The 15,737-nt window shown below is 38.7% G+C and overlaps 1 protein-coding gene and 1 non-coding gene across 2 annotated transcripts in view; both read right to left on the bottom strand.

Annotated features, from left to right (window-relative positions):
- CACNA1E (calcium voltage-gated channel subunit alpha1 E) overlaps window positions 1-15,737 on the bottom strand; it is a 407,275-nt gene that overhangs the window by 97,144 nt on the left and 294,394 nt on the right. The window lies entirely within an intron of this gene.
- LOC124251611 (U6 spliceosomal RNA) lies at window positions 3,749-3,858 on the bottom strand. Its single transcript, XR_006891805.1, has one exon. It is a non-coding gene; the product is annotated as a U6 spliceosomal RNA (small nuclear RNA).

Here is a 15,737-nt window from a genome sequence, read left to right as displayed (position 1 = left end):
TTTCTCTCGTTGCAAACCCAATCCAATCCATAAGCGACTGCTGGCAGTCTTACCACCTTCTGTCCAACTCCATGACTATCACTCAAGTCCAGGCTCCTCTGGTCTTTTGCTTGGATGCTTCCATCTCCAGTAGCCCACAACAGCCTCCCTAACTGACTTCTTGTTTCCACCTTTGTCCCAATCCCAAGGATTGACTTTTTAAATACAAAATAAGTCATGTTACCCCACCTGCTGAAGACTCCTGGCTTCTATTGTTAAAATCCAAACTTCTAACTATAGTCTACAAGACATGGCTCTGACCCTTGTCTGTCTCCGCGACTTCAGGAGGCCTTCCCTGCCCCAGAATCAAAATTAATAATCCCACTATTAATTCCATTAATAACAACTGTCACTAAAAGATGATCTTGTTCATCTATTTGGATTTTTTGTCTTTCCACAAGAATGGAAGTTACATGAAGAAAGAGTCTCTTCTCTCATGTTCACCTCAGTGCTCAGAACAGTGCCTGGTACTTAGAAGGAATCCAACAAATATTTGTTGCATGAGTGAATAAAGGTAACAGAACATTCAGAATTATATAGTCTTTCCTCTGGAGGTTAAGTCCCCTCCATGAGTCATGACCACTGCAGATCCTATTGACTACTTGTGCGGTCAATTCCTCTACCTCCAAGAACTAATTCTCAACCAAGCCAATCTGAAAACAAGCTATGCACCTTTTCTTTGACACTTTATATGAACTTTCAAAACCACTCCAAAGCTGTAAAGTGTGATCACGGCAGGCAATTCTTTAGTATATTCAGCTTAAATATTTTCTGCTGCATTTGAGACCTTATCCCTTTGTAGTCTCACTTAAATTGATGGTTATCTTTTATTTAGAAGTCTTTCTCTAATTGAGGATATTTAATAAATCACCAACTTCTTTAGTCTGTCTTACAGTTAACCTAAGTTTTTCATTAAAATTCAATTAATTATTACCTCCTGGAAAACTTCAATGTCTTTTAGAGACAAACGCTACAAAAGCAGGTGATGTACAAGCAAAGATGTTCTCCCTGAAAGGCTGGCATGCGGTGGACATTAGTGCTTAGGACTATTGTAGGCTATGCACTTTCCAGCGAGGGCTGCACAACAATAAATACACATCTAAAGTAACAAGATGTCAGGAAAGATACTTAAACATGTAGTAGAGTAAAAAAGAACTGTATCTGGACTCAATACACTTGGCTTTGAATCGCAGACCACAGGGAAGTCACTTAACCCCTCTGAGGCTCGATTTCCTAATAAATGACATTGATAAAAATACCAACCTCAGTGAGCTGTTGTGTCAATGAGCTCACAAGAGCAAAGGCACCAATCTTGGTGTCTAGCATGGTTAAGTCTCAAATATGCGAGTTGAATCCGAATCTGAAGCCCCAAAGTAGCTGGTTCTCTTAAAGTCCAAAGATCTGTGAGTGGATGACTCTTGCTATTTTATCCCCTTGGGATATTAACTCAAAACACCTATTTGGGTTAAGGACAATATAAATCAACACCAGAAAGGAAAGAATATCAGTGAGGTTTAGAGAGGAGGAAAGTACATCTTTTGACAAAGTCTATGATACTGAACATTTGAAGCCTATTTGACTACTTCTCAATTCTAACTGCTCTCTTCATAGATTTCTGAATAACTCTGCCTCCTTCAGAAGAAGTCACTTTTGCATAGGGCTCTTAGATGAGGATTTCCTTCAGAGAAGACTTTCTAGAGTTTGGAGCGATCAGGGACATGTGTGTAAATGAACGCATTAGGGACAGAGCTGCCAGTTTGGGCCGCAACCCCCACCCCAGCATAGCCTTCTAAGAACTTCCAAGGCCCTTCCCTTACCAAAGTCTACCCTTATGTATTTATAGCTATCAGTAGATCTACTCGTCACGGAGCAGTGGTACTCAAAGTGTGGGCCACGGACCCATGCCCATCTGCACACTGCTACTAGTTCATGATACGATAAACTCAGAAATTCAAAGTGCTTAGTAACTTCTCTAACAATTTGGCAGATATTTTATTTCTGTTGACTTTAACAATAAAAATTGAGGGCTTATATTTTATATCTCTTTGCATTTATTTCTTTTCTATGGCAATCCATTTTGGTTGCAACTGCATTTCACGAAAGTCTCAGTACACACTAGACTGGGAACATTACAAAGGGATTCTTCACCACAGATAGATGGAGAAGCACTATCTGAAGCAAAACCATTTCTTTGCAGCTTGAAGATGTGGTATTGAGATCATCATACTAATTACCATTTATTCTGTGTTTATGATGTACCAGAAACTCTGCTAAATGTTTTATAAGCACTCTATCATTTAAGATTCACAAAATACATGATATCATCTCATTTTTAAAAAGAGGTCAGAGGATGTTAAAAAATCTGTTCAAGATTATAAAATGAAGAGCCACAGAACCAATATTCTTCTGACCACAAATAGGTCTAGAGAGGCAAATGAGAAGGCAGGAGGGAGGCCTGTGCCGCGTAAGGCCCTTAAAACTATATTGGCAGCATTTTGCCACATCTTTTCAATGTTCCTTTCCCTTCTTTCTGTCTGTGTGCCCTCCTCCTCCGCTTTCTGTTTTTCTTCTTTTTCATCCTTTTCTGTCTTCCCTTCTGCCTCTCATCCCCAAGCATGGGCTCAGCCAAAAGGCTAGGACCTGAGGTCACAAAAGCCCATGAACTCCATGACAGGATGTCCCTGCTCTGTGCAGTTGGAAGGATGAAGCCATAAGGAGGCATTAAATTCACATTCTCATTGTGCGCAGGAAGTAGGAAATTGGCATTGTCCTTTTATTATCAAATGGTAGTTAACAGAAATGGATTCTCATTAAGAGCACCAATTTTCAATAGCATAAATAATAGCTATATCCTTTTGGAAGCAAGCATGCTCTGCTAACAAACTCAAATCATTTATTTTTTTTTTTTGGATATCTTGCATCCAAGTATTACAATGAATTTTAACTTTAAGTTAAAATATCACTTCTTTCCAAATCTTCACTCTTACCTGAAAATATGTCTTACCTGAAAACATTATCTGTCCATACATGTGGCTACATCCACAGTCATGAAAAGGCACACACATACGTATGGGTACACACATACACACGTATACAGCCACAGCCTTACTCACAGGAAGGCTGCCACCTGAAAAGATTCCCATGCTAACATTTTTTCCGGAGGTGTACCTACTGCTTTGCAGTAATGCCTCCTACCTGGGAACTAGTAAATACAGGCTTTATTTCTAAAGTGGTAATTAGATAGAATTTGGCTAAATAATTTTGCTTAAATGTGAAATAAGATAGTCACTACGACGCTATAACTGTATTTCCAACTAATGCTGCTCAGAAAACTGTTATACTTCTGGCAGAACAATGCACTAGTGTTCTGAAATACCTTTTTCACAAAATTCCAAGATGCTAGATAAATGACAACAAACATGCTAATTCATGCATTCTTAAGCTTTTAGGAAAGTAATAGAAATCTCCACGGTCAAAAAAACAAAAGCAGATACATGTTATATAACTATTTTCTCCCAGTCTGCAGCTTGTCTACATCATTTTCTTTTCTTTTTAAGAAAAAGAAATAGTTTAATTTTAAGTATAATAGCACATTTCAAATTTGAATGATGGCAGATTCCTTAAGACAGTTCCCACACACCTGATGACAAATTTCAGACGTGATAAAATGTTTATGAGCTCTTCTGCAAAACTGTGCAGTATGTGACTGAACTATTTTCTTCTTTTTTTTTTTTTTGTGCACGTCAGCCATGCGCAGGGGCCATGCTAATCTTTTCTGTATTATTCCAGTTTTAGCATATGTGCCGCCAAAGCAAGCGCTACATTAATTTTCTTAATGGTGTCTTTTGATGAACAGGAATTTTTTTTGACAAAATCTAATTTACCAATTTTTTTGTTTTAATTGTTTGTGCTTTTCATGTTCTGTCCAAGAAATATTTGTCTATCCCTAACTCTCATAGATATTCCCAAATTAATATTTATCTACAGAGAGATATAAGGGTCTAGATTCACTTTTTTTCCCTATACCCATATCCAGTAGATCTAGCATTATTTATCAAAAAGACTTTCCGTTCCCCATTGAACTGACTTTGTGCCTTTGTCAAAAAACCAAGCAACTGCCTATATGAGGGGCTCTCTGTTCTTTTCCACTGATTTGTCTATCTTCACACCAATACCATATTGTCTTGTTTACTGTAAATCTTAAACTCAAGTAATTCAAGTCCTACAATTTTGTTTTCCTTTTTCAAAATTGTTCTGGCTTCTCTAAAGTCTTCACATTTCCATATCAATTTGCAAATCGTCTTGCTTCTATCTTCAAATTAGCCTGCTGAAATTTTGATAGGGATACTACTGAATCTATATATTGATTTAGGGATAATGATATCTTAATAAGTCTTTCAATCCATAGAGATGGTATGCTCTCCATTTTTTTTAAAGACTTCTTTAATTTATTTCAGCAATGTTCTGTAGTTTTCAGTATAGAAGTCTTGCACATCTTTTGTCACATTTATTCCTAGATATTTCATTTTGTTACTTTTTTTTAAAGATTTTTATTTTTTTTCCCTTTTTCTCCCCAAAGTCCCCCAGTACATAGTTGTATATTCTTCGTTGTGGGTCCTTCTAGTTGTGGCATGTGGGACGCTGCCTCAGCGTGGTCTGATAAGCAGTGCCATGTCCGCACCCAGGATTCGAACCAAGGAAACACTGGGCCTCCTGGAGCGGAGCGCGAGAACTTAACCACTCGGCCACGGGGCGAGCCCCATTTTGTGTTACTTTTAAATTACTTTTAATTCATTTAAATTGAATTATCATTGCAAGTATATATAACCCAATTAATTCTTTTATATATTGATCTTATATCCTGTTACTTTGCTAAATTTGCTTATTAGCTCTAGCAGTTGGTAGATTCTGTCGCTAGATTTTCAAAATATATGATCATGTCGTCTGTGAAAAAAATTATAGTTTTACTTCTTCCTTTCCAATCTGCATGCCCTTTATTTCCTTTTCTTGCCTTATTAAAATGGCTCAGATCTATACGATAATGTTGAATAGAAGTGGTGAAAGTGAAAGTTCTTGCTCATTTTCAGATCCTAAGGGAAAAGGGACTAATATTTCACCATTCAGTATAATGCTAGCTGTAGGTTTTTTTAGACGCCCTGTTATGAGATGAGAAAGTTCTCTTGTATCACTAGTTTACTGTGAGTTTTTATTGTAAAGGAGTATTGGATTTTGCTATATTCTTTTGGTGCATCCATAGGGATGTCATATGCTTTTTTCCTTTTATACTGTTAATATGACACATGGTATTGACTGATTTTCAAATGCTAAACCAACTTTGCATTCATGGATTCAATATCACTTGGTCATGATGTATTATCTTTTATATTCTATCATATTTGATTGATAATATTTTGCCAAGGAATTTTGCATCTATGCTCATGATGAATACTATGCTGTAATTTTCGTTTCTTCTGATATACTTGTCAGGGTTAAGTATTGGAGTTATGCTTGCCACCTCAAATGAGTTGGGAAGTGTTTACTCTCCTTTATATTCTAAAAGAGTTCATGTAGGCTTGGTATTGTGTTTGGTAGAATTGACTGGTGAAGCCATATGGCCTGGAAGTTCTTGTGTGTGTGTGTGGGGGGGGAAGGTTTTAGGTTATGAATTCAATTTCTTTAATAGATACAGGTTTATTTGCATTTTCAATTTATTGTATATGTTTTGACAATTTATGTTTTCAACTTGGCATTTTATCTAAGTTGTCGAATTTACTGGCATAAAATTATTCATACTATATCCCTATTATCTAATGTCTGTAGGATCTGTAGTGATAACCCCTTTTCATTCCTGATGTTGATAATTTGTGTTTTCTCTTTCTTTGAAATTTAAATTTCATAGGTAAGTTACAAAGTAAAGCAGATGGCAGTGAAGAAAATGCCAGTGAACTGTAAGATTTTTTTTTCAATGCAGCACATGAAATAAAAAGATGAGAAAAATGAAAAGGAGGTCAATAATAATGTTAGATAGAATGAAGGTCTTAAATAAGTCAAGTCAGAGTTCCAAAAAAGAGAGGAGATAGAAAGAGGAGAGGAAACATTTGAAAAGATAATAACTGAATTTCCCAGAATTGAGGAAATACTCAACTGAGGAAATATGTAGATATAGTAAGAACAACACATACAAAAGTGGGATAAATCAAAGGAATCCATAACTAGACACTAGAGTAAAACTACCCAACACCAAAGACAAAGTCTTTAAGAGCCTAAGAGAAAGAAGAAACTGATCACTTATTAAGGATGACAATGAGATCTCATCTGCAATGATGGAAGGTAGGATACAGGGATTATATCTTTAGAATGCTGAGAATAAATATTGTTACCTTTGAATTATGAATCCTGAAAAACTAACATTTAAGAATGTGGTCAAAATAAAGATATTTTCAGATAAATAAACACTGAAGGAATGTGCACTGCTAAAGGAATCTCTGAAGAATGTACTTTAGAAAGAAAGAAAGCAATCTAAAAACAAAACTCCAAGAAGGGATAAACAATGGTAAGCAAAAAATGTGGTAGACATGAGTAAATCTAACAAAATATATTTGTTTAAAATAATAAGCATTATGTCTAAAATGTTGGGTTATAAATTAGAACTGCATATTGGTCAATAATAGCTTATAAGCCAAAGCAGGGTAAAATGAATACTGAGTTTTTACATCACATGGTAGGAAGGTTAAGGTATTGAGTTTATAAAAATTTCATTAATTTAAGAATGCCTGCTTACAACAAAAGACTCCGAATAGCCAAAGGATTCCTGAGAAAAAAGAACAAAGCTGGAGATACCAGACTCCCTGATTTCAAAATATACTACAAAGCCATAGTAACCAAAACAGCATGGTATTGGCACAAAAACAGACACACAGATCAATGGAACAGAATCAAGAGCCCAGAAAAAAACCCCATACATTTATGGACAGCTAATATTCAACAAGGGAGCCAAGAGCATACAATGGAGAAAGGAGAGTCTCTTCAATAAATGGTGTTGGGAAAACTGGACAGACACATGAAAAGAATGAAAGTAGACCACTACCTTACACCATGCACAAAAATCAACTCAAAATGGATTAAAGACTTGAATGTAAGACCCAAAACCATGAGACTTCTAGAAGAAAACACAGGCAGTACGCTCTATGACATTGGTCTAGCAGCATATTTTCAAGTACCACGTCTGACCGGGCAAGGGAAACAAAAGAAAAAATGAACAAATGGGATGACATCAAACTAAAAAGCTTCTGCACAGCAAAGGAAACCATCAACAAAACAAAAAGACAACCTAACAATTGGGAGAAGATATTTGCAAACCATATATCAGATAAGGGGTTAATATCCAAAATATACAAAGAACTCATACATCTCAGCAACAAAGAAACCAACAACCCAATTAAAAAATGGGCAAAAGATCTGAACAGAGATTTCTCCAAAGAAGATATATGGATGGCCAACAGGCATATGAAAAGATGCTCAACATCATTAGCTTTCAGGGAAACACAAATCAAAATTACAATGAGTTATCACCTCACTCCAGTCAGAATGGCTATAATTAACAAGACAGGAAACAACAAGTGTTGGAGAGGATGTGGAGAGACAGGAACCCTCATATACTTGGGAGTGCAAACTGGTGCAGCCACTATGGAAAGCAGTATGGAGTATCCCCAGAAAATTAAGACTAGATCTACCATATGATCCAGCTATCCCACTGCTGGATATTTATCCAAAGAACTTGAAAATGCAAAGGCATAAAGATACATGCACCCCTATGTTCACTGAAGCATTATACACAATAGCCAAGACTTGGAAGCAACCTAGGTGCCCACCAAGGGACAAATGGATAAAGAAGATGTGGTATATACACACAATGGAATACTACTCAGCCATAAGAAATGATGAAATCCAGCCATTTGTGACAACACGGATGGACCTTGAGGGTATTATGCTAAGTGAAATAAGTCAGAGGGAGAAAGTCAAACACCGTATGATCTCACTCATAAGTGGAAGATAAAAACGACAAACACACACATAACAATGGAGATTGGATTGGTGGTTACCACAGGGGAAGGGGGGGAGGGCAAAAGGGGTGATTAGGCTCACATGTGAGGGGATGGACTATAATTAGTTTTTGAGCGGTGAACATGATGTGATCTACACAGAATTCAAAATATATTATGATGTACATCTGAAAGCTATATAATGTTATAATCCAATGTTACTGCAATTAAAAAAAATAAAAAAAAGAATGCCTGGAAAAAATTAAAATTTAGCCACTGAAACAGACATAGAATGCTAACTTCAAGTCTGATAGAGAGTGTAAGCAGAATAAGTGGAAAAAAGAATAAAAAAGCCATGTTTCTCTGATAAGACTATGCATTGAAAACCCCAAAGAATCTATATATAATTTAACAGAATTAAGAGAGTATAACAAGATTAATGAATAAGAATATCAATAGCCAATAATCCACTGAAATTCTAGATACTAGAACAATTAGAAAATTAATCATAAAAAGATACTACTTGTAAAAGCTACCAAAGTCATGAGGTACCTAGGAATAAATCTAACAAAAGATGTGAAAGACCCTTCTGGAGTTATGAAATTATATTGAAAGACATTAAAGAAGGCACAGATAAATGAAGGCATCTATATGTTCATGGATAGACTTACTATTGTAAATGTCAGTTCTCCCTAAATTGTGCTATAGGACACAACACATTCCAATAAAAACTCTAACAGAGATTTTCTTGGAACCTGATAAGGATGTTAAAATTCACATGAAAAAGAAAAGCACTAAGAAGAGTCAAGAGATTTTCCTATACACGGTGCTGGGCAATTGACTATCTATATAGAAAATAAATGAAAATGGATCCTGATCCCAAGCCATTCACAAAAAAGATCACAGTAGGTTAAAGCCATATGTAAAAAGCAAATTTTACAAAAACTTTAGAAGAGAATGTAAGAATATCTTTATAATCTCGAAGGAGAGAAGGATTTTTTAAACAAGACTAAAAAAACATAAACCATAAAGACTAAGATGGATAAACAAATAAATTAAAACTTCGAACTTCTGTTCATAGTCAGGACATCATAGAACAAAATGATGACATGCTACAAACTACAAGGAGTTATTTCAAGACAAAAACCAAACATCAAAAAAACTAATGTTTATCTAGAGTATATGAAGAACTCCTAGAAATCAACAAGACAAATAAAACAAAAGAAATATGGACAAAAGATGGGAACAGGTATTTCACAGTAGACAAAATACAAATGGGCAATGCATACTTGAAAATATGCTGAACCTCATTAGTAATCAAGAAAATGCAAATTAAAACCACAAGATGTTGTTTACATACGTCAAATTGACACAAATTGAGAAGTCAAAAAGTTCAAGTGTTGACAAGGATGTGGAACAACAGCAGCTCATAAACTGCTGGTGAAATTGTAAATTGGCACAATCCCTTTAAAAAGAGATTTTAAAAATGCAATTGAACATTCCCTTATAGAGTTGAATGTGCATATACCCTCCACCCCCGGAGTCAAGAAACCTACTTCCAGAATTTTCATCACAGCATATTTGCATCAGCAAAAAACTAGAAGTATCCATCAAGTGGAGAACGCATAAATAACTTGTAGTACATTTATACAGTGGAATTCTATACAGCAATGAAAGTGAGTGGACCAACATGTGTAAAAATAGACAGAGCATGTTACAAAATTTATATAACATCCAGTGATTTATTATGTAGGGAAACATACATAGGTAGTAAAACTAATAAAAAGCAAAAGAATAATAAGCACTACCCTCGAGGGGGAGGTGGGGAGATGCAGGTGGGCAAAGGCCACTGGGCTTCACTGCTCCTTGTAACGCTCTCTCTCTCAAGCTTCCTTGTGAGCATCCAGATGTTGATTTTATTTATGTTTGTACCACATATATGTACAAACCATACATAAAATTATATCCATACATTTTTTTCTTCTGTATATATGAAATATTTCAGACAGAAGGTTATTTGTAAGTCAATGAATCATGAGTCATGAAAACACAGTGCTTCATGGTTATGGGGGAGTTAAGTTACTTTGAGTAATAAGAAAAAAAGGACCAGACTGGAAGAAGAGCTGGTTTCTAGTCCCGACTCTGACATATTCTAGCTCCGTGATTCTGGGTAAGTCACCAACCAGCCTCAGTTTCTTTACAAAATGGAGATGATGATTTCTCTCGAAGTTATGGTGGGGATAAAAGAATAAATATATACAAAGGTGTTCTGGAAATTATACTAAGCCATATACTATCACGAAGACCCTAAAAACACAAACAGGAAATAATTTTTCTTCCATTACAAGAAATTATGTCTGTCAGCTGTATCCTTCTACAGCTGGCCCAATGCCCTTTCTTTCAAAGATTTATAGAAGCAGTCAAAAATCATCTTAATTTTTACCCTCACCAAGTCCAGGGGTGAGCCTCTGGGGTTCTCAGACCCAGCTGCCTCGTATTCACTTAAATAGAACCTTAGGCACACCTTCCTCCGAGCCGTGCATATAACCACCTTCTCAAAGGGCCAAGCTCCAGCCAGCTGAGGGGTGGGCTTGACAAACCAGCAGGAGCTGGTGAGGAACACCCCAGGCCGTTAAAGTTAGTAAATAACAAACCCTACTTCCTTGTGTATCTTGCTCTCAGTGACTCCCCAAAACATAAAGAGTCACAGATTCCAGAGCTCATTAAAGGAACACTAAAGGTCAGGACAGAAGACAGGAAAATCCCAGTAGAAGACTGTGAAGGTTGGTGGGAAAGTGCCATCTGTTCTTCTCTCTGCCTGGCACCTGCTGCCCCGATAACTCCAGGATCCCAGCTCCCATCTGGCTACTGGAGGCTAGAGAATGCATTCCTCCCTTCAGTGGGAGCTCTTCTGTACCTCCACCAACCACCTCTCTTGAAATCTGTGAATCAAGGGGAGCTTGTTGAACCCCGCCTTTTATGTCATGCTCCCAATCAAGCTGATCACATTTCTCTTGCCAAGGAGTCAATGAAACACACAGCTATAGTACCCGTAGGCACAACAATAAAAATCAGCATCACAAATCACCCAGGATCTCCACCTCTCTTTGAGGTCAGCTAGAGGAAAGTCCAATGTAGAGTCTTTTGATTACACCCTTGGCCCCTTACCTGCAAGCCTGCTTACCAAACACCTCCATACAGGGGAACTCTCTGCATGGAAGTCCTGCTAGAATCCCCACCTTGACCTGTCCTCTGAACATGTCCTCACTGGATTAGGAGGGCCTTACAATTCCATCCACGCTGCATTATCTGGATAGCGATAAGGATTACAAGAGGCTCATCATCTTGCTACCAGTCATAGCACATCAGCCTGAAAGGCCAACACTTGGAGACATGAAGCCATCCATCACTTTGTAACCTGGGTTCTTATTGGCCTCCAAGGCTGTATAATCCATCTAATGAGGGATGGAAACTTTGGTCCTTGACACCAACTCAAGAAAAAGGGATAACAGGGATGGGAGTCAAATATCAAAAGGTTCATCTGACAAGGACAGGGAGACAAAGAGAACTGAACAGGAGTCTGGGAGCCTGGATTCCAGCCCTACTCTGCCACTCACCACCTCTGGGTGTCAAGACAATTGTGAGATGGGGGTGGACTGACTTCAGCTGTGAAATGTTCTCTAAGGGCCATGCTAGCTTGAGCACTCTAGGGCTGTAACTCAAATGAAGCCCCATTGCTCCTAGGAAGTGAAATTTAGAGAACTAGAATGCAGGGGATAAAGAATATGAAGGAGAAGACTATGTTATGTAAAATGCAAAACAATTGGGGTATAAAATGAGTAAGCTTTGGAAGCCAGGGGTAATAAAACTATGGAATATAGGTGACTTATTCTAAAAAGGCTTCTAGGCAAAGTCTGAGAGAGTCTCTTAAAAGTAGGTCTATTCATGATTTTCCCACAGAACTTAACAGGATCACAGTAGGAACGATACACGTTTACCGAATGAATGAGACCAGTACTGAGAACATCTGCTAGAGTGGGGTTTGCTGATATGATGTTTACAACTGGAAACACCTGCCCAAAACATGGCAATTTGGAACATTGTGAGAAAGACCTGGGATCCTCTCAGAAGTAAATAGGAGGCATCCCAAGAGAGTCCGAGTCAGGGGAGGTAAGGTGACTGACCTCTAAGAAGGAAGATGGTGGAATGGGCCTGCCGTTGATAGAAAATAGACTGGCACTGGGTTACTTATCCAGTGTCCAGCTTCGTTCCCCCGAGACCTGCACAAGGCCTTCAGAACACAGCACTGACTGATATGAAGGGTACAGTCTGTGGCTGCAAAATGGCTTGTCATGAGGACAACATGAAATAATAGATGTAAAAATAATTTGAAAAGTTAAAAGTGGGCTATGTGCTACCCAGCTAGGCAAAGAAACATTTTCTTTGTAAGCGTGCACCTGGAGGAAAAAGGTCTTCATTTCTTCAACAAATTCTCATTCAGCATCTACTACGCACCAGACATGATGCTGGATGTTAAGTATAACACTATAATGTTAAGTATAATACTTGTAACAGTATGTCACTTTACAGTTTGTAAAATACTTTCACAAGGAGTGTCTCGAGAATAACTCAGTCTTTGCAATACAGTAAGCGCCCTACATAAAGTCACATTGACCACTTTAACTCAAAGTCTGTCAAACTGCAAATTAGAATCAACCTGTTTATTCCCCGTAGCATGACACTGAAAAAGCAAACAAAACAAAACAAAACCTTTTTGTTTAGGGAGAACATCCATCTTGAATGGGAATGTGGTATTATCGCCAAATGAGAAACCAATAAAGCAAATCAGCAAACCTAGTGAAGAACAGAGGAAGAAAATCTGATAGGAAACAGTCTCTTAAACCCGCACGAGCATGGGGGACAATTTCATAAGAGACTGAAAAATTACAAGCTGAACAAAATTCAGTAGAAAGTGACTGAGAACAGGATTCAGGGGTCCTAGGTTTTGGTACCAACTCTGCCACTGTCTGTTTGTGTGGCTGTGGGAATTGGATTTTTTTCCAACCATTCAGACAGAGAAATCTTATTCAGTGCCACTGGATAAAGTGCCACTGGCTACAATGGAAAGTGCAAAAATGTATAAGACACAATTTCTGTACTTAAGTAAATCCAATCTTCCCAGGAGACAGACAAGTAAACCAACAAAACTGGCATATGCTATAAATGGGACATGGATGCAATAGGGAGGAGGGAGACTCCAACGCTATGGGAGACGAGGGAAGGTGTCCAGGGAAGAAGACATTGTCTTTTGGAGGATAAGTAGAGAGTAAATGGTGACATTTGCCACAGAGAAAATACAGGCTGGATTGCAGGATTTGCTGGAAGGGAAAGTGAGGGTTCAGAGATGGACACACTGAGTCTAAGATGCCAGCGAGCATTAGGTGGGGATGGCTTACCCTTCTTAGTCCTTAAGTTTCCTCATCTGTGATAAGTAGAACTGACTAAAAGATAGTTTCCATCACTTCTAGTTAGAGCATCTTTGAGGGTGAGTTCTTGTCTTGAAGTCCTCAACGTACTTAAAACTATTGTGTGCCCCATCGCTTTTGCAGGACGCTAAAAGAAATCCAACAAGGTTGACTAACTAATGGGTCACATGGAGTCTCTGTGTCAGAGCTGGATCAGCAAGGAGGCGATCCAAAGGGTAAGGGTCTGAGGTAACTGCTCTGGGGTCATGGGGTTGACATTAATGCTCTCACATAATATTTTTGGCTCTCTGCCTTCTCAGCCTCTGAGGTTGGATACAGCCACATGACCAGTTTAGGCAAATATGTTTGAGGCCAAACACTTCACTGCCATGGTAAGGGCCTCCAGAACTCCTTCCCTCTGCCACAGTGTGAGAAAATGTGGCTAAAGTGCAGTAGGCAAGGAGAGAGCAGGAGGTCAGAGAGTGGCTGCTCCATCAGCCCAGGTTCTAGAGAAAGCACAACAATGATAGTGCCCCCAGACAACTGGATGATGAACACGTAACAAGAGCAAAAAATAAAGTGGCCCTGTGAGGTAGGTATTGTTACCTTCTTTTTATAGATTGGGAAACTGAGAGTCAATGAGATTAAATAACTTACTCACAGCTAGTAGGCGGTAGATCAGGATTCAAATCCTTGTCTGGCTCTGTTCAAATACAACCCGGTTCCCCACAAGGACTTGATGTGATTTACTTTATTCTGTGGGTTGTAGGAAGTTCTCAAAGGTTTTTACATAAGGGAGCAACACGATTAACTCTATTTTAGGAAGATGGCTATGTTTGTGCCAAAGGCTAAAGATAAGTGAGGTGGGGACACTATTTGGTAAGCTATGACAGGAACTTGGGCCTGAGATGATCAAGGGCATTAAAAATGGAAAGGAGCATGGATAGACCAACAGACATTTCACAGAATAAAAAGGAATTTGGAGACCAGATAAGGAAAAGCCAGAATTTTCAAAGGCCCCAAAGATGGCTAAGTGGGTGTATTAGTAGAGAGAGGAGGTGGGGATTTTGGTATAGGAAGTTAACTCGGTTTGCAGTATGATGAGCTTGAAGTAATTCATTCAGATCTATCACACTGTTGAAAATATGGCTCTGCAGTACAGGAGAGAGGCAAAAGTTGGGGATATGGGATCTGAGGGTCATAAGAAAATGGGAGGTTGATAGCTGTGGAAGTAAATGAGACCTCCCAGGAAGAGCAGGACAATAAGGCTCAGAATGGCTCCCTGTGGGGAACCAGTGTTTCACCAGGACCTAGAGAAAAAGAAATGAGCAAAGAGAGTGGGGTAGGCATTACTGATATGCACTCATCCAGTTCTCCTAGAATTCCAGGCACATGGAGGACTGCCCTTCTTCCCCCTTGACATGAGGCAAGGCCATGTGACTAGTTCTCACCAAGGAAATGTGAACAGAATCGTTAGATGACTCTTCTGTCCCAAAGTATTTAACTGTCAGCCTGAGTCTCTGAGAGGCATCTATGATACGCAATTTTGACTGTGCGACTTGAGAAAAAACTAACTTCGGTTGACTTAAGTTACTGAGATTTGGGGGTTGTTTGTTTCAGCAACAAAGCCTAATCTACACTGACAAATTTTGAGAGGCGGTGGTCAGAAATGTAGGAAGTCATAAAAGGGAAACTTAAGGGAAGAGGAAAGGTCTCAATGAAGCGATCAACATTTTCAAATGCTTCAAGGATGTGAAAGAACTTCATGACTGAAAAGACTACTGATTTGGCAACATGGATTCACTGGGAACAACCGAGGACAGGTACGGGGATGTGGTGAAGTCTGCTGTTGAGGGGAGCTATGTCTGGAAAAGTAGAGAAACCATTCTCAGGCAGTTCTCTTTTTTTGGCTCTTTATTTCTAGAGGCAGGGAGTGCAAGAAGCAGGGTCAGCTGGGCTGGGGCTGGTTTGCATGTGAATTAGAGAGCAGGCACTTGGCGGAACACATAGTTCCTTGACTCTCCTTGGCCCTGTTGGTTGACAGCCTACACATCTCTCATGGTGGCAGTTTTCACTCACTCAAGCCCATTTGGTTGTCACATCCTTGGCTTAAGCTGTCATCCCAAATCACATCCTTCACCCCACTGGTTGGAAGTTCATCTATCATTACACATAGACCTGTTTCCTTGAA

Source organism: Equus quagga, chromosome 13 (genome assembly GCF_021613505.1).
Source record: "Equus quagga isolate Etosha38 chromosome 13, UCLA_HA_Equagga_1.0, whole genome shotgun sequence".
In the NCBI taxonomy this organism is placed as follows: Eukaryota; Metazoa; Chordata; class Mammalia; order Perissodactyla; family Equidae; genus Equus; species Equus quagga.
Note: the sequence above shows the minus strand (reverse complement) of the source record. Positions and strands in the feature narration are given on the sequence as shown.